At 38.4% G+C, this 12,882-nt stretch overlaps 1 long non-coding RNA gene across 1 annotated transcript; it reads right to left on the bottom strand.

Moving 5' to 3' along the window:
• Nucleotides 1-3,145: 3,145 nt before the first annotated feature.
• LOC131736698 (uncharacterized) lies at nucleotides 3,146-4,561 on the bottom strand. The gene is made up of 3 exons (XR_009328302.1): nucleotides 4,445-4,561; nucleotides 3,401-3,529; nucleotides 3,146-3,164 (listed from the first exon to the last, which is right to left on the bottom strand). It is a non-coding gene; the product is annotated as an uncharacterized LOC131736698 (long non-coding RNA).
• Between the last annotated feature and the right edge of the window lie 8,321 nt (nucleotides 4,562-12,882).

Here is a 12,882-nt window from a genome sequence, read left to right as displayed (position 1 = left end):
TCTCATCACACCATAGAATCTTCTTCCACTTGGTCTCAGAGTCTCTCACATGCCTTCTGGCAAACTCTAGCCGAGATTTGATGCAAGTTTTTTTCAACAATGGCTTTCTTTTTGCCACTCTCCCATAAAGGCCAGTTTTGTAAAGCACCCGGGCTATTGTTGCCGTATGCACAGTGTCTCCCAGCTCAGCCGTGGAAGACTGTAACTCCTTTAGAGTTGCCATAGGCCTCTTGGTGGCCTCCCTGGCTAGTGCCCTTCTCGCCCGGATACTCAGTTTTTGAGGACAGCCTTTTCTAGACAGATTCACAGTTGTGCCATATTCTCTCCATTTCTTAATAATGGACTTTACTGTGCTCCGGGGGATATTCAATGCCTTGGAAATGTTCTTATATCCTACCCGATTGGTGCTTTTGAAGAACCTTATTCCGGATTTGCTTTGAATGTTCCTTCATCTTCATGATGTAGTTTTTGTTAGGAAATGTACTAACCAACTGTGGGACCTCCCAGAGACAGGTGTATTTAACCTGAAATCATGTGAAACACCTTAATTGCACACAGGTGGACACCATTCAACTAATTATGTGACTTCTAAAGACAATTGGTTGCACCAGAGCTTATTTAGGTGTGTCATAGCAAAGGGAGTGAATACTTATGCAATCAATTATTTTCAGTTTTATATTTGTAATTAATTTAGAACAATTTGTAGATTTTATTTTTCACTTTTCACTTTTTGTGTTGATCAGTAGCAAAAACTCCTAATTAAATCCATTTTGATTCCATTTGTAACACAATAAAATGTGGAAAAGTCCAAGGGGGGTGAATACTTTTGAGTGTCACTGTGTATATATATATATATATATATATATATATATATATATATATATATATATATATATATATATAATGATAAGTCAGTCCGTCCTATAACCTCCAGATGTCCACATGACCAAATACAAATTCCCCATAAACTGATCTAAAGAATAAATAAGTTATTAACACATTAACTATTGGCTAATGAGTAATTATAGCTATAGAAATTGAGGCAATCAAGGCTTTTGGTTTTAGAAAAAGAAAATAAACATGACTGTGCCAGATTACAAAATGTACATCAGTACCCATTTGCAGTCATGCACTGTGACGACAATATATTTTTCATAATCTGCCATTTATCTTTAGAACATTATAGAAAGGCTTTAGTAGACAGACATTTGAAATTACTGAAAAAAGAGATCTTAAAGTTGCAACCCTTAGCATATAGATGAATCATTTCCCTGATGTTAAAAACCAAATTGCAACCAGAGATATATTTTTTTAAAATATTGCTCGAGCAGGAATATGTATTTTAAAGATCCTCAAGGAGGCTAGTAATCCAAGATTCAGGGCCACACTGTAAATGGCACTGCCTATATCTTGAAGAAATACTTAAATAAAAATATTATAATAGAAATCCCAAATCCAAGAAAGAAGATAACCACTCTAATTTTTTTAAGCCTTTAAGAAATTGGATTTAAAGCTTGATTAGTCATTAGCCCTTTCTGTGAGTTAATTCATCATGTCAAAATTGGTAATGTTTAATTATTGTTAATTACACATATTAGGTGTACTCCACTGACATTGTGTGGTTGTAGGACTAATTTACAGGTCAGAAAACCTTTAAAAGATTGCATGAAATTCTCAAGGACTTATTCAAGTGTTAAAGCTTTGTGAACACAACAAAACAGCTGTCAAAAGCATTCTGTCTTAAAAAGACATAAATCCTTTAAAATGAACACCCTCCCACCAACCCACATCCTTCACACACATGCATATACACAAACACACACAAGAAGAATACCAATTTCAAAAGATACCAAAATAAACTCAAGAACAAAGTGATTTTTATTTTTGTTCTTTATTAAAATGTCTTCATCTAGACAATGTGGGGAAGCTATAAAAAAAGGCCAACAAGATGCTCGGATATATTGTGATAAGTGTTGAATTTAAATCAAGGGAAGTAATGTTAAAACTTTACAATGCATTAGTAAGACCTCATCTAGAATATTGTTCTGGTCACCTCGTTACAAAAAGGATATTGCTGCTCAAGAAAGAGTGCAAAGAAGAGCGACCAGAATTATCCCGGGTTTAAAAGGCATGTCGTATGCAGACAGGCTAAAAGAATTGAATCTATTCAGTCTCGAACAAAGAAGACTACGCGGTGATCTGATTCAAGCATTCAAAATGCTAAAAGGTATTGACAATGTCGACCCAGGGGACTTTTTCGACAAGGACCAGGAGTCACAAATGGAGATTAGATAAAGGGGCATTCAGAACAGAAAATAGGAGGCACTTTTCTACACAGAGAATTGTGAGGGTTTGGAACCCGCTCCCCAGTAATGTTGTTGAAGCCGACACCCTGGGATCCTTCAAGAAGCTGCTTGATGAGATTCTGGGATCAATAAGCTACTAACAACCAAAAGAGCAAGATGGGCCGAATGGCCTCCTCTCGTTTGTAAACTTTCTTATGTTCTTAAAATGTTTGTTTACTTAGGCATGAGCATGCTGTATATGCTATCCTGACACAGATACATGATTTACTAGCGCAGGATTTAAAAAAAAAAAAAAAAAAAAAGAACAATATTTGGTTATCAGGCCAACATGCATTTGACTGTGATTTTTCTGCACTTCGACTGGCAGGATCACGACGTCACTTGTTGGATCCACCTTCACATTAGGACAGGATCAGCTGTATGCTGGGGAAAGGTGAGAATCCTTTTAATAAAACTTCCCATGTAGTTTGTTTAATGTTTGGTATCACGTATCCTCAAAATGGGCAAAATCTGCTACGATCACAAGATATATGGTGTCTGATTTAGTTGCTTGATAAGGAAGAAATCTAGATGGTGCTATTTTTTCATCAGCGTGTGTCAACATTCTATAGAACCATTGAATAGTAGACCCCTCTATCTGGTAAATAGGGGCATATTAATCAAGCTTGTAAAAACTGAAGCATTTCACTTTTTTTTTTTTTTTTTTTATAAATTTAGTCGTTGCCAATTATTTTTTATTATTTTCTCCCCAATTTGGAATGGCCAATTATTTTATTATGCTCAGTTCACCGCTACCACCCCAGGGCTGACTCTGGAGGGCGAAGACAAACACACGCTGTCCGGTTTCATCCTAGGAATCTGAAAAATAGTAATGGCATTTGCAAAGTTGTTTCTATTATCAATAATTGTATTAAGAGTTCCAAAATAATGCAATGTAAACAAAAACTGACAAGTTTAAATATCTTTTAATTGATTTTTAAAAAACAAATTAAAAAAATGGACTAACTGAAGATGACATGTTTTCTGATTGATTTGGTAATGAAGTGCCACATAACACTGCAGTCTAGGGAATGGCTACAGGAAAGATAACTTACTGTTACAGGAGCCTCCTTTTTAGCTGATATTACAGATAGGCAGCCCAGACAAGGTCTTGGACGTCTCTTTGGGTTGGCTTCGAATTGTCTCTTTTCTCTGATCGGAATGTCTGGAGGGGAGGTGGCCTTCTGGTAAGATAGCAATAAGATTTAAAAAATGACATCTCTGTAAAAATTAAAAAAGGCAGTACCCCACCATCAAGTATAATTTTACACTAAAATATTTTGTCTTATTAACTTTAATTAACACCAACGATATTCATTCACAAATTAGTTCATTGTGTAAACATATCCCAGGGTTTCTACTGCGCATCTCCTTCTACCTTCCTTAGCTCCACACATTCCCACAATCCCCTTCTGCTACTGCACACTCTGAAAAGAGATCCCACTGGATGAGATTGTTTATTACATCTTTAAAGGGAGCGTATAAAACCAATGAACTACTCCATTGCATGTTAAACTTATTTTCGATCAACCAATGAGTTAGAAATAAGTGTGCATGACATGGCCAGTGACTGTGACTTATTCGTGCTGCAAATGATTTGATGTTACACCACCACTCTCTTACTTCAGACAAACACCACAACCCCTAGTCCTTTACACATTTACACATTTTTTTATAAACAAAACACAAAACATCCATATAAGATGGATATGTGTAAAAGATCTGAATCATTGATATGTCCAGAGGGTGAAACAATGTGGCAGGAAAATGGTTCATTTTTATGGGACAGCACTGGTAATGGAACCTAAGTTAAAAAAAATAAAAATAAAATCAGGAAGATAAGCTGTGTACCAAACATAGACAATAACTCAAAAGTGAATTAAGTTTCCGATTGTATACCTGGCTATACACAGTTACTACTGATATAAAGACATTTTGGCTCATCTAACCTAGGTCTATGGCATATCCTGAACACAGATTATTACAAAAATATGATTTCAAACAGCATACAAATGTAAGGGGACAGAGAAAAATAATAATTTGAATCTATCTGTCTCTCTAATGCGGGTTCCTAAACATCACGTTGTAATTCTAATTACCTTTTCTTGTCCCTTGTCAAATCTACCCCATACTGTGCTGGCTTGGCCGCCTCCAGCATCTTCACCATCTCCGTCCAGCAAGGATACAACACCAGGAGAAGCAGGTCTTTTTTTACAAATCTGAAAAAAATACATTTGTATTTTAGATGTAATTTCTTGTCACGGGACATTATGTAAATGCTATTATCCATGGTGCTTACGACAAACATTTACACTTGGGTCTCTTTGAGAAAGACATTACTAAATCTCAACAAAGAATTTTCCATGCTTATAATTTGCCTATGCTTATGTATACATATACATCTCCTGCCACGTAAACTCTAAACGATGAACATGACATATCAACAGTATGTACAGGATAGAATAAGAATTAGCAATGAAATGTTTAATCACAGTCTGATGAGGGATTATCCAGATGTATGTAAAACTGTGTGACATTCACAATCTTGTATATTATCATTAATGTATACTCTATAATGTTGATGCTAAGTTTCCTGTCAATTGGATAAACAGTTTGTAACAAATTGTGTGTGTGTGTGTACAGCCACCTCCACTTCATCCCCTTCGCAATGGATTTCATCCCCAGCTGGGGATAACAGAGCTGGTATAAAAATCCAACTGTAGTCTCCCTTGGAGCACCAGACAGTGGCATGAATAAAGAGATTAGAAATTGCCCGCTTAGAGGGTATAAACTCTCTCTTTAAAGTTTAAAATTACCAGCTTTTAGTGGTTGGTGTCCAGTCGTCATTTTTTACAGTTTCTTCGTTTCACTTTTCCTTTTGTTCACTCATCCTGGTGCAATATATATATATATATATATATATATATATATATATATATATAAAATAAAGAGCTAGTTTTAAATGAATCTTAACCTCAAAAACACTATCAGGGGGTCCTCGAGTGGCTCACCTGGTAAAAGCGTGGTTGTGTGGTCATACAGCACAGGTTCGCGTCCTGGCTGTGCAAAGTTGTCGGTCTTCGCTGTGAATTCCAAAGGGAGCGTAACATTGGCTCTGGCACTCCCGTGGGTTAGGGAAGCAAAAACAAAAGGGACTGTTTCTCCTCATTGCGCTACAGTGAACCCTGCTGGCCAGGCGCCCTGTGAGCTCAAAAGCGGACACCTGCAGGGCTGGCCTTTGTCCTCCAGAGGTCAGTAGCTCGCTGACATCCGCTCTCGAGTTCCTGGGTGTAAAAGAGGATAATAGTTTGGTTGTGGGATCGGAGGACACCCACTGAACCTTTGGATCTCCTGAGCTGTGTAAGGAATTGCTGCGATGAGGAGAAAAAATAATTGGACATTCCAAATTGGGGAGAAAATCGGGGGTAAAATAATTGGGCACACTAAATGTATATATACATAACTTCACGTCTGTCCCCAGGCAGGACGATTGAGATATTCGGTAAAGAAACAATGCTATAATTAATCCCTGTAATTACGCCAATTACAGATGTTTCTTTTGCTCCTAAATTATATTGGGATGGTCAGTAAATCATTTGCTGACAATTGCATCATTCACAGAAGGTGTGCGGCAGGTGTGGGATTAATTGGGCCTATTTATATCCCCATCGCTCACAACTTCTTAATTTCATTTTCAGAAATTGTAAAACAGTTTGTGTTAACTATATAGACACCAGCCTCCTATATACCAACTAAAGTCCATTTATATTAAATATTTAAGTACGAGCATCCCAGGGAGAAAACTAGAATAGCAAATGAGCAAGTGTGCTCAGGTCAGCGCTTTGTGGTAACTGCAGGTATTTGCATCACACTGCTGAATGACCAATAGCCACCCAGTACTGTACATTGCAAATGGGCTGTTTCATCTGAGCTCAACTGTGTTAACCCTGACCTAGTCGAGGTTGGTGAACCCTGTTGTTCTGATTATCAACATAATGTCAATAAATCTTACAAGACTGCATCACACACTTAAAGCAGTTTTTGGCAAAAACACCCACCACCACTGTCAAGTGCATAAGAAAAACAACCATAGTTTAACTGCAGTGGAGAAGATTGGATTTAAATAATTGCAAAATACTGCATGTTTGTATATTGAAATAATGAACATGTTAATGATTATTAAAAATACCAATTGTAGTTGTTTTTTTCAGACAAACATAAAACTGTAGGCCACTGTTTAGTGTCTGAAGGGGACACTGTATGCTAACCAAAGCCCATGGCCAGTATACAATATTTTTCTGTATGCATTATTTTCTGTTGAGCACTACTGACACCGTGGAAACGGTGAGTCTTAGGTCGCCTGCAGATACATTAGTCCAATCAATGCGGCTGAACCTGGTGTGTATTCCCAAGGTAACTGCTCACAGTTAACACGTTTTAATACGTTAATTCACGTTTTAAGTAATACAGTGTCCCCTTCAGACATGTTAAAGGAGAAATTCGGAAATAACATACAAAACTATGCGCGAGTAAATACCATCCTAACTCCTAACATCCGAAAAAAAAAAAAAAAAGAAAAAAAAACAAACAATAATATATATATATATATATATATATATATATATATATATATATATATATATATATATATATATATATAATTGCATGCCCGGTATCTACGATATGGAGTCTTGCATGCCCCAGTAGAGGCAATATTGAGTCTTTCCATCCACCTCCGGTTGCTTCATTCCGGAGGCCCATGCAATTTATAAATATATATATATATATATATATATATATATATATATATATATATATATATATATATATATATATATATATTTGCATGCCCCGGTAGCTAAATGCTTAGTTACGGCGCTGGGGAAAACCAAAGCCCATGGCCAGTATACAATATTTTTCTGTATGCATTATTTTTCTGTATGCATTATTTTCTGTTGAGCACTACTGACACCGTTGAAACGGTGAGTCTTAGGTCGCCTGCGGATACATTAGTCCATTCAATGCGTCTGAACCTGGTGTGTAATCCCAAGGTAACTGCTCACAGTTAACACGTTTTAATACGTTAATTCACATTTTAAGTAATACAGTGTCCCCTTCAGACATGTCTAAGGAGAAATTTGGAAATAACATACAAAACTATGCGCGAGTAAAACTCCAAACATCCAAAAAAAAAAAAAAAAAAAAATAACATTAATATATATATATATATATATATATATATATATATATATATATATATATATATATATATATATATATATATATATATATATAATTGCATGCCCGGTATCTACGATATGGAGTCTTGCATGCCCCGGTAGCTGCAATATTGAGTCTTTCCATCCACCTCCGGTTGCTTCATTCCGGGGGTCAAGGGCGTAGGTTTGGTTTGAACATTGGTGGGGACACCATTTTGTAGGGGGGCGGAGTCACGGTCGCTAGTGGGGTTCGGGGGCATGCCCCCCCGGGAAGAAATTTTTTAGTAGACAGCTATTAAATGGTAACTTCTGGTGGCTTGAAATGAATGCTGGACATGAATCGAGGACAGTTTGATTGACATGAAGTTGGCTGGTATACACTTAAAACACTATGATAAAGTGTCCCTCCTGGAAGCTGGTTTGACATCCCTGCTGTAGAATTACTAATAACCTGAATTATAACCTATCCCAGCCTTACTGTAAGCTACCAATACCCCTGGCGCTACAAGCATGAGCACACGCACGCTCACGTGCTCTGCCTGCCACTCCTGTGTCTGTGCTGCTGCTCGTACCTGGGTGCATTGCTTCATTCACCTGATAAAATAATAAATTGATGCATGCCATATAGAGAGAAAATATATGGCTATGCTAACTTTATTTGCTGAGTATTACTATACAGCATTAGCCTACTATTATATCACAATGTGCCTCAAACAATAATATATCTCAAAACTGAGTCTAACACTTTCACTGTTATAATCACTAAGCCATTACAGACCCCACCTGCGACCCTGTTGCTCCACCTGCCTCTGTACTGCTTTTACCAGGCTGCACTGCTTCACTCGCCTGATAAAATGATAAATTGATGCATGCTGTTTAGAGAGAAAGTATGACTCTGTTAACTTCATTAGTAAATTATTTTTTCATTTGCTATGAGAATCATTATCAATTGTGTTTATTACTTTAATAACATCTTCCTACTTACACTTTGACTTTTTGTAAAAAAAAACTTCCTCATGTCCATCTTTATTTTTTGGTTGCTATTATGCTTTAGTCACCTAAAGCCAAATTGAAGTGATTAGCTAACGTTAGTTGAATGACGATATCAAAACATGCTCACGCACACTCTCTCTCTCTCTCTCTCTCTCTCTCTCTCACACACACACACACACACACACACACACATAATGATTTAGCTGTGAAACAAGCTAGCTAGCCACCAAGGACGTTGGGTTAGCAGCTAGCAATGGGTCGCTAACGTAATAGGTAGGTAGGTAGGTAGCTTTATTCTCTCAAACTATGTTGCTGACGAGCTGACAATACCTTCAGCCGCGGCACCTGGCTTTCATTCAGTCAGTGGCTCACACTCATCAGCCTGACCGGCAAGCGGCAACTTCAGATGAGCGTCTTTCCAGAGTCCAGCCTAAACCAGCGGTTCTCAACCTTTTTTTTACTCACGCCACACTGAAATTTATTTGTATATCTGTCGTTGTCCGTCCCCCCCCCCCCCCCCACCATTAATTTGACTTTTTATATATTTTTTATTACTGCCTATATAATATAGTGCATTTATTTAGCCGCCTGGATAGTCACACTGTCCATTCAATCAAATACATATGTTCGTGTTCGCTTTTTACACACACGATACAAAAATATCAAGCAAGGAGTAAGTTAGTTACAAAGGGAGGAAGGAGGATTGAAATAATATGACAACGCATTAACCAACAAACACAAACATCGAATTAAACTGATTATATTTATTCTTATTTTTTAAAATAAATGTGAAAATTATGGCACAATGTACACCGTTTAAGAATGACTAGAATTTTTTTTTTTTATTTTAAACCCGGAGATTTACCTTTCACTCCCGAGTCCTTGTGCACTTTCGCACTTCAATGAAAACAACACACTCTGCTGGTCCCTGACGTCAGCCACGCACTGAGTCCGTGTTACAGTGATGCAGTATGGAAGGGCCAAAGCCAATCAAATTAGCGTTTTTTTTTGTTTTGTTTTTTTTGGAGGAGGGAGGACTAACGAGGGGGAGGGGCGGGGGGCTTGAGAGAGTTAACCCTTTGTGGAGCAGATAAAATGACTTGACAAAAGACGTTTAAGATTTATCAAAATTATTGGTAGGGACAATTCAACGGTCCCTTGACATTGGTAGGGACATGTCCCTACCGTCCCTAGCTAAATCTACGCCGGTTCGTGAAATAGTAGACTTTGTAATGTCTCCTGTTGTGAAAAAGTCGTCACTTTCACATTTGCAGATTTTAATTTGAGAATTTCTCAGCGAATTTAATAGACTGTATCCTGGTAATTTTATACCAAAATTGCATTACTTGGTACACTACCCCAGATTGCTAGCTGAATTTGGACCACTTTGATCACTTTGGTGCTTACGTTTTGAAGGAAAGCACCAGTACTTTAAGCGGCTTGCAAGAAATGTGTGGAACTTCCGGAACATCTGCTTTACTTTAGCAAAAAGACATCAACAAAGACAGTGTTGGGATTTTTGTTGTGCAGATGCTTTGCATCAGTCATATGAGCAAGAAGGGTCTTGTGTTGTTCAGCTATCATCTACATCTTTGAAAGATATTATTCTTGAAAAATGCAATATTCAAGCCAGTGAACTTGAAGCTGATGAAACCATACTGAAAGTAAAGAAACTAACTGTGGATCACGTGAAATACGAAGTCAAGGATTACTTCATTGTCGATGTAGTCCATGAGGATTTACCCATTTTTTTCAAAATCTTGCATATCATTCAGTTTAGGTGTACATGGATTTTGTGTGGGAAACTGTATTTTGCTCTGGAATTTAATTCTCACCTTCATGCCTTCAAAATAGAGGCTTTGCATGAGTGGTGTACATTAACACCTGGCAATGAAGTTGACTACCATGCACTAGATGCTTATGAAGACAGTGATGGATGTTTATATATTGCACCTCATCATACTGTGTATAAGGTACTGCTTGCATTTAAAACTGTGATATTAATTACAATGGCAGGTTAACATTGGTGCTTATTTTTCTGATTAATTTTATGCTTTTTTGTTCATTAGGTGAAGAAATAGATGGTGAGACTCTTTTAGGTCTGACAGAACATATGATTGGAAAGATCTTCCGAACTATGAAGGACCAAGTCAAATTTTTAAAGGCTCTCGAGAACCTTAAAAGGTATGTAATGACAAATATATTATACATTATGTTAGTCTATTGTTGTGTTTTAGTATTTACATTTAAATACCACATACTATACAGGAATCACTTTGAAAAGTATAAATTACTACTACCAGTACGCTTTTTGTATTGTAATGTTGTATTGTAAGAAAGATGTATATTATGGGAGTACATTTCTTTATGGAAACACACAGAGAGAGAGAGAGAGAGAGAGAGAGAGAGAGAGAGAGAGAGAGAGAGAGAGAGAGAGAGAGAGAGAGAGAGAGAGAGAGAGACTTTGACTTTTAAAATCCCTTTATTCTATAAATTAGAAAACAATTATAAAAACTAAATAAAGCCAAAACAAACAAAAAAAAACCACTGGTGCAAAAAAACATAACAAATCCAACATTTCTCATCCCAGTTTCAAAAAGTCCAGTTCAATGAGATCTTAGTCTTTCATAGTTTCTCACAAGAGCATAACAAGCTGCCCCTCCTCAGTCACGGCACACACCCCCTCCCCAATGCACCAACGACTCTCAAAATTGTCCAGGTCGTGCACCATTTTAAAATAAGCAAATTCCATTTTGATCCTGGAGACCATCAGGATCCTAAAAACACTAATAGGATCTATAAAACCAGTGGCTAAAATCTTATTTTTTCGGGATTTTAAAATAGCTAATTTCGCCTGACCAAGGACAAAGTTAACCAATGAGCACCTATCCCTCCGTGCAAAACTATACTTTACACTAAAAACAAAAAAAGTTTTAGTAAAAGTAACCCCCAAGGAAGCCAGCAGGTTCTCTAAAAACAAAAAGAAGGGCTGCAGCCGAGGGCAATCCACAAACAAATGGAAAACAGTCTCTTCCGCGGGACAGAAGGGGCACTGGACACTGACCCCCGGTTCCACTCGGCTAAGATAACGGTTTGTGGCAAAAATGCCATGCAGCACTCTCCATTGCAGGTCTCCGGAGCGCTTAGGCAAGGGAAGCTTATACAGCACCCTCCAGGCAGGAACTTCATCAACAGGGACACTAAGGTGAGCCCTCCACTTAGTGTCCACCAGGTCTTTCAGCTTATTAAAATGTCTGGTTTTCACACAGATCTCATACAATGCCTTTTTCTCAATTGTGTGGAAGGCCACCTCAGTGACCTTCCTAAGTGACAGCAGCTTTCCAGCCGGCTCCTCCTCCTCCTCCTCCACTGTCACTGAAGGGGAGACCAGCACTGCGGGGAACAGGGGTTCCTGCTCTGGAGCCACGCGCTCCGCCAGAAACCTGCTCAGAAACTGGGAGAGTGCTGGACAAAGAGATGCCTGGAGATCACTCAGCACCTTCTCCAGGAAACGCTCTGATCTAATATTCAGTGCAGGGGTTAAAACCCTGCTGGCTTTCCAACTAAAAAGATTAAAGTCAATTAAATGCCCCAGTTTGGTAAAACCGGCTTTAAAAAACAAAGTGGATAAAAAAACAGAGCTAAAAACCTCGCATTTAAAAATGGGGTTAAAAAACAGGGGCTCTTCAAAAACCCACTGTGTGCTCTGTGATTCTTCTGACCTTGTGATCTTTAAAAGTCTCCAAGCATTTAAAAGATTCTTATAAAAACCCTCCAACCCTGCATCACTAAAACAATCAAGAGATATTAAAAACAAATGTCTGTCAAAGCCCAGCCTCCCTGCCTTCTGCAACAAACAAAACGCCAGGTCTCTCCAGCTCAGCTGTGGTGTGTACAGCAGTCTCTGGGCAGCCTGCAGCCTAAACGCTGCCATCCTGCTAGGGATATCAATGAGCCCCTGCCCTCCCTCCTCACGGGGGAGATACAAAACAGCCGGGCGCAGCCAGTGATGCCCGCTCCAAAAAAACTGCACCAGGCATTTCTGTATTTCGTTTAACAAAAACAGGGGAGGATCCAGGCACACCAGCTTATGCCAAAGCATGGAGGCGACAAGATTGTTAATGATGAGGACCCTGCCCCTGAAGGAGAGCCGAGAGAGGAGCCACTGCCAGCTCTGCAGCCTCCCCTTCACCCTGTCCAGCAGCCCCTCCCAATTCTGCTGCATGAATTGCTCATTCCCAAAATAAATACCTAAAAGTTTGACCCCAGTTTTACTCCAGCTTAAAAACGAAGGCAGTAAAGGAGGGGGGGTATCCTCCCAGCTG

This window comes from Acipenser ruthenus, unplaced genomic scaffold (assembly GCF_902713425.1).
Source record: "Acipenser ruthenus unplaced genomic scaffold, fAciRut3.2 maternal haplotype, whole genome shotgun sequence".
Lineage (NCBI taxonomy): Eukaryota > Metazoa > Chordata > Actinopteri > Acipenseriformes > Acipenseridae > Acipenser > Acipenser ruthenus.
The sequence above is the reverse complement of the archived record's forward strand: the minus strand, read 5'-3'. Positions and strand labels throughout refer to the sequence as shown.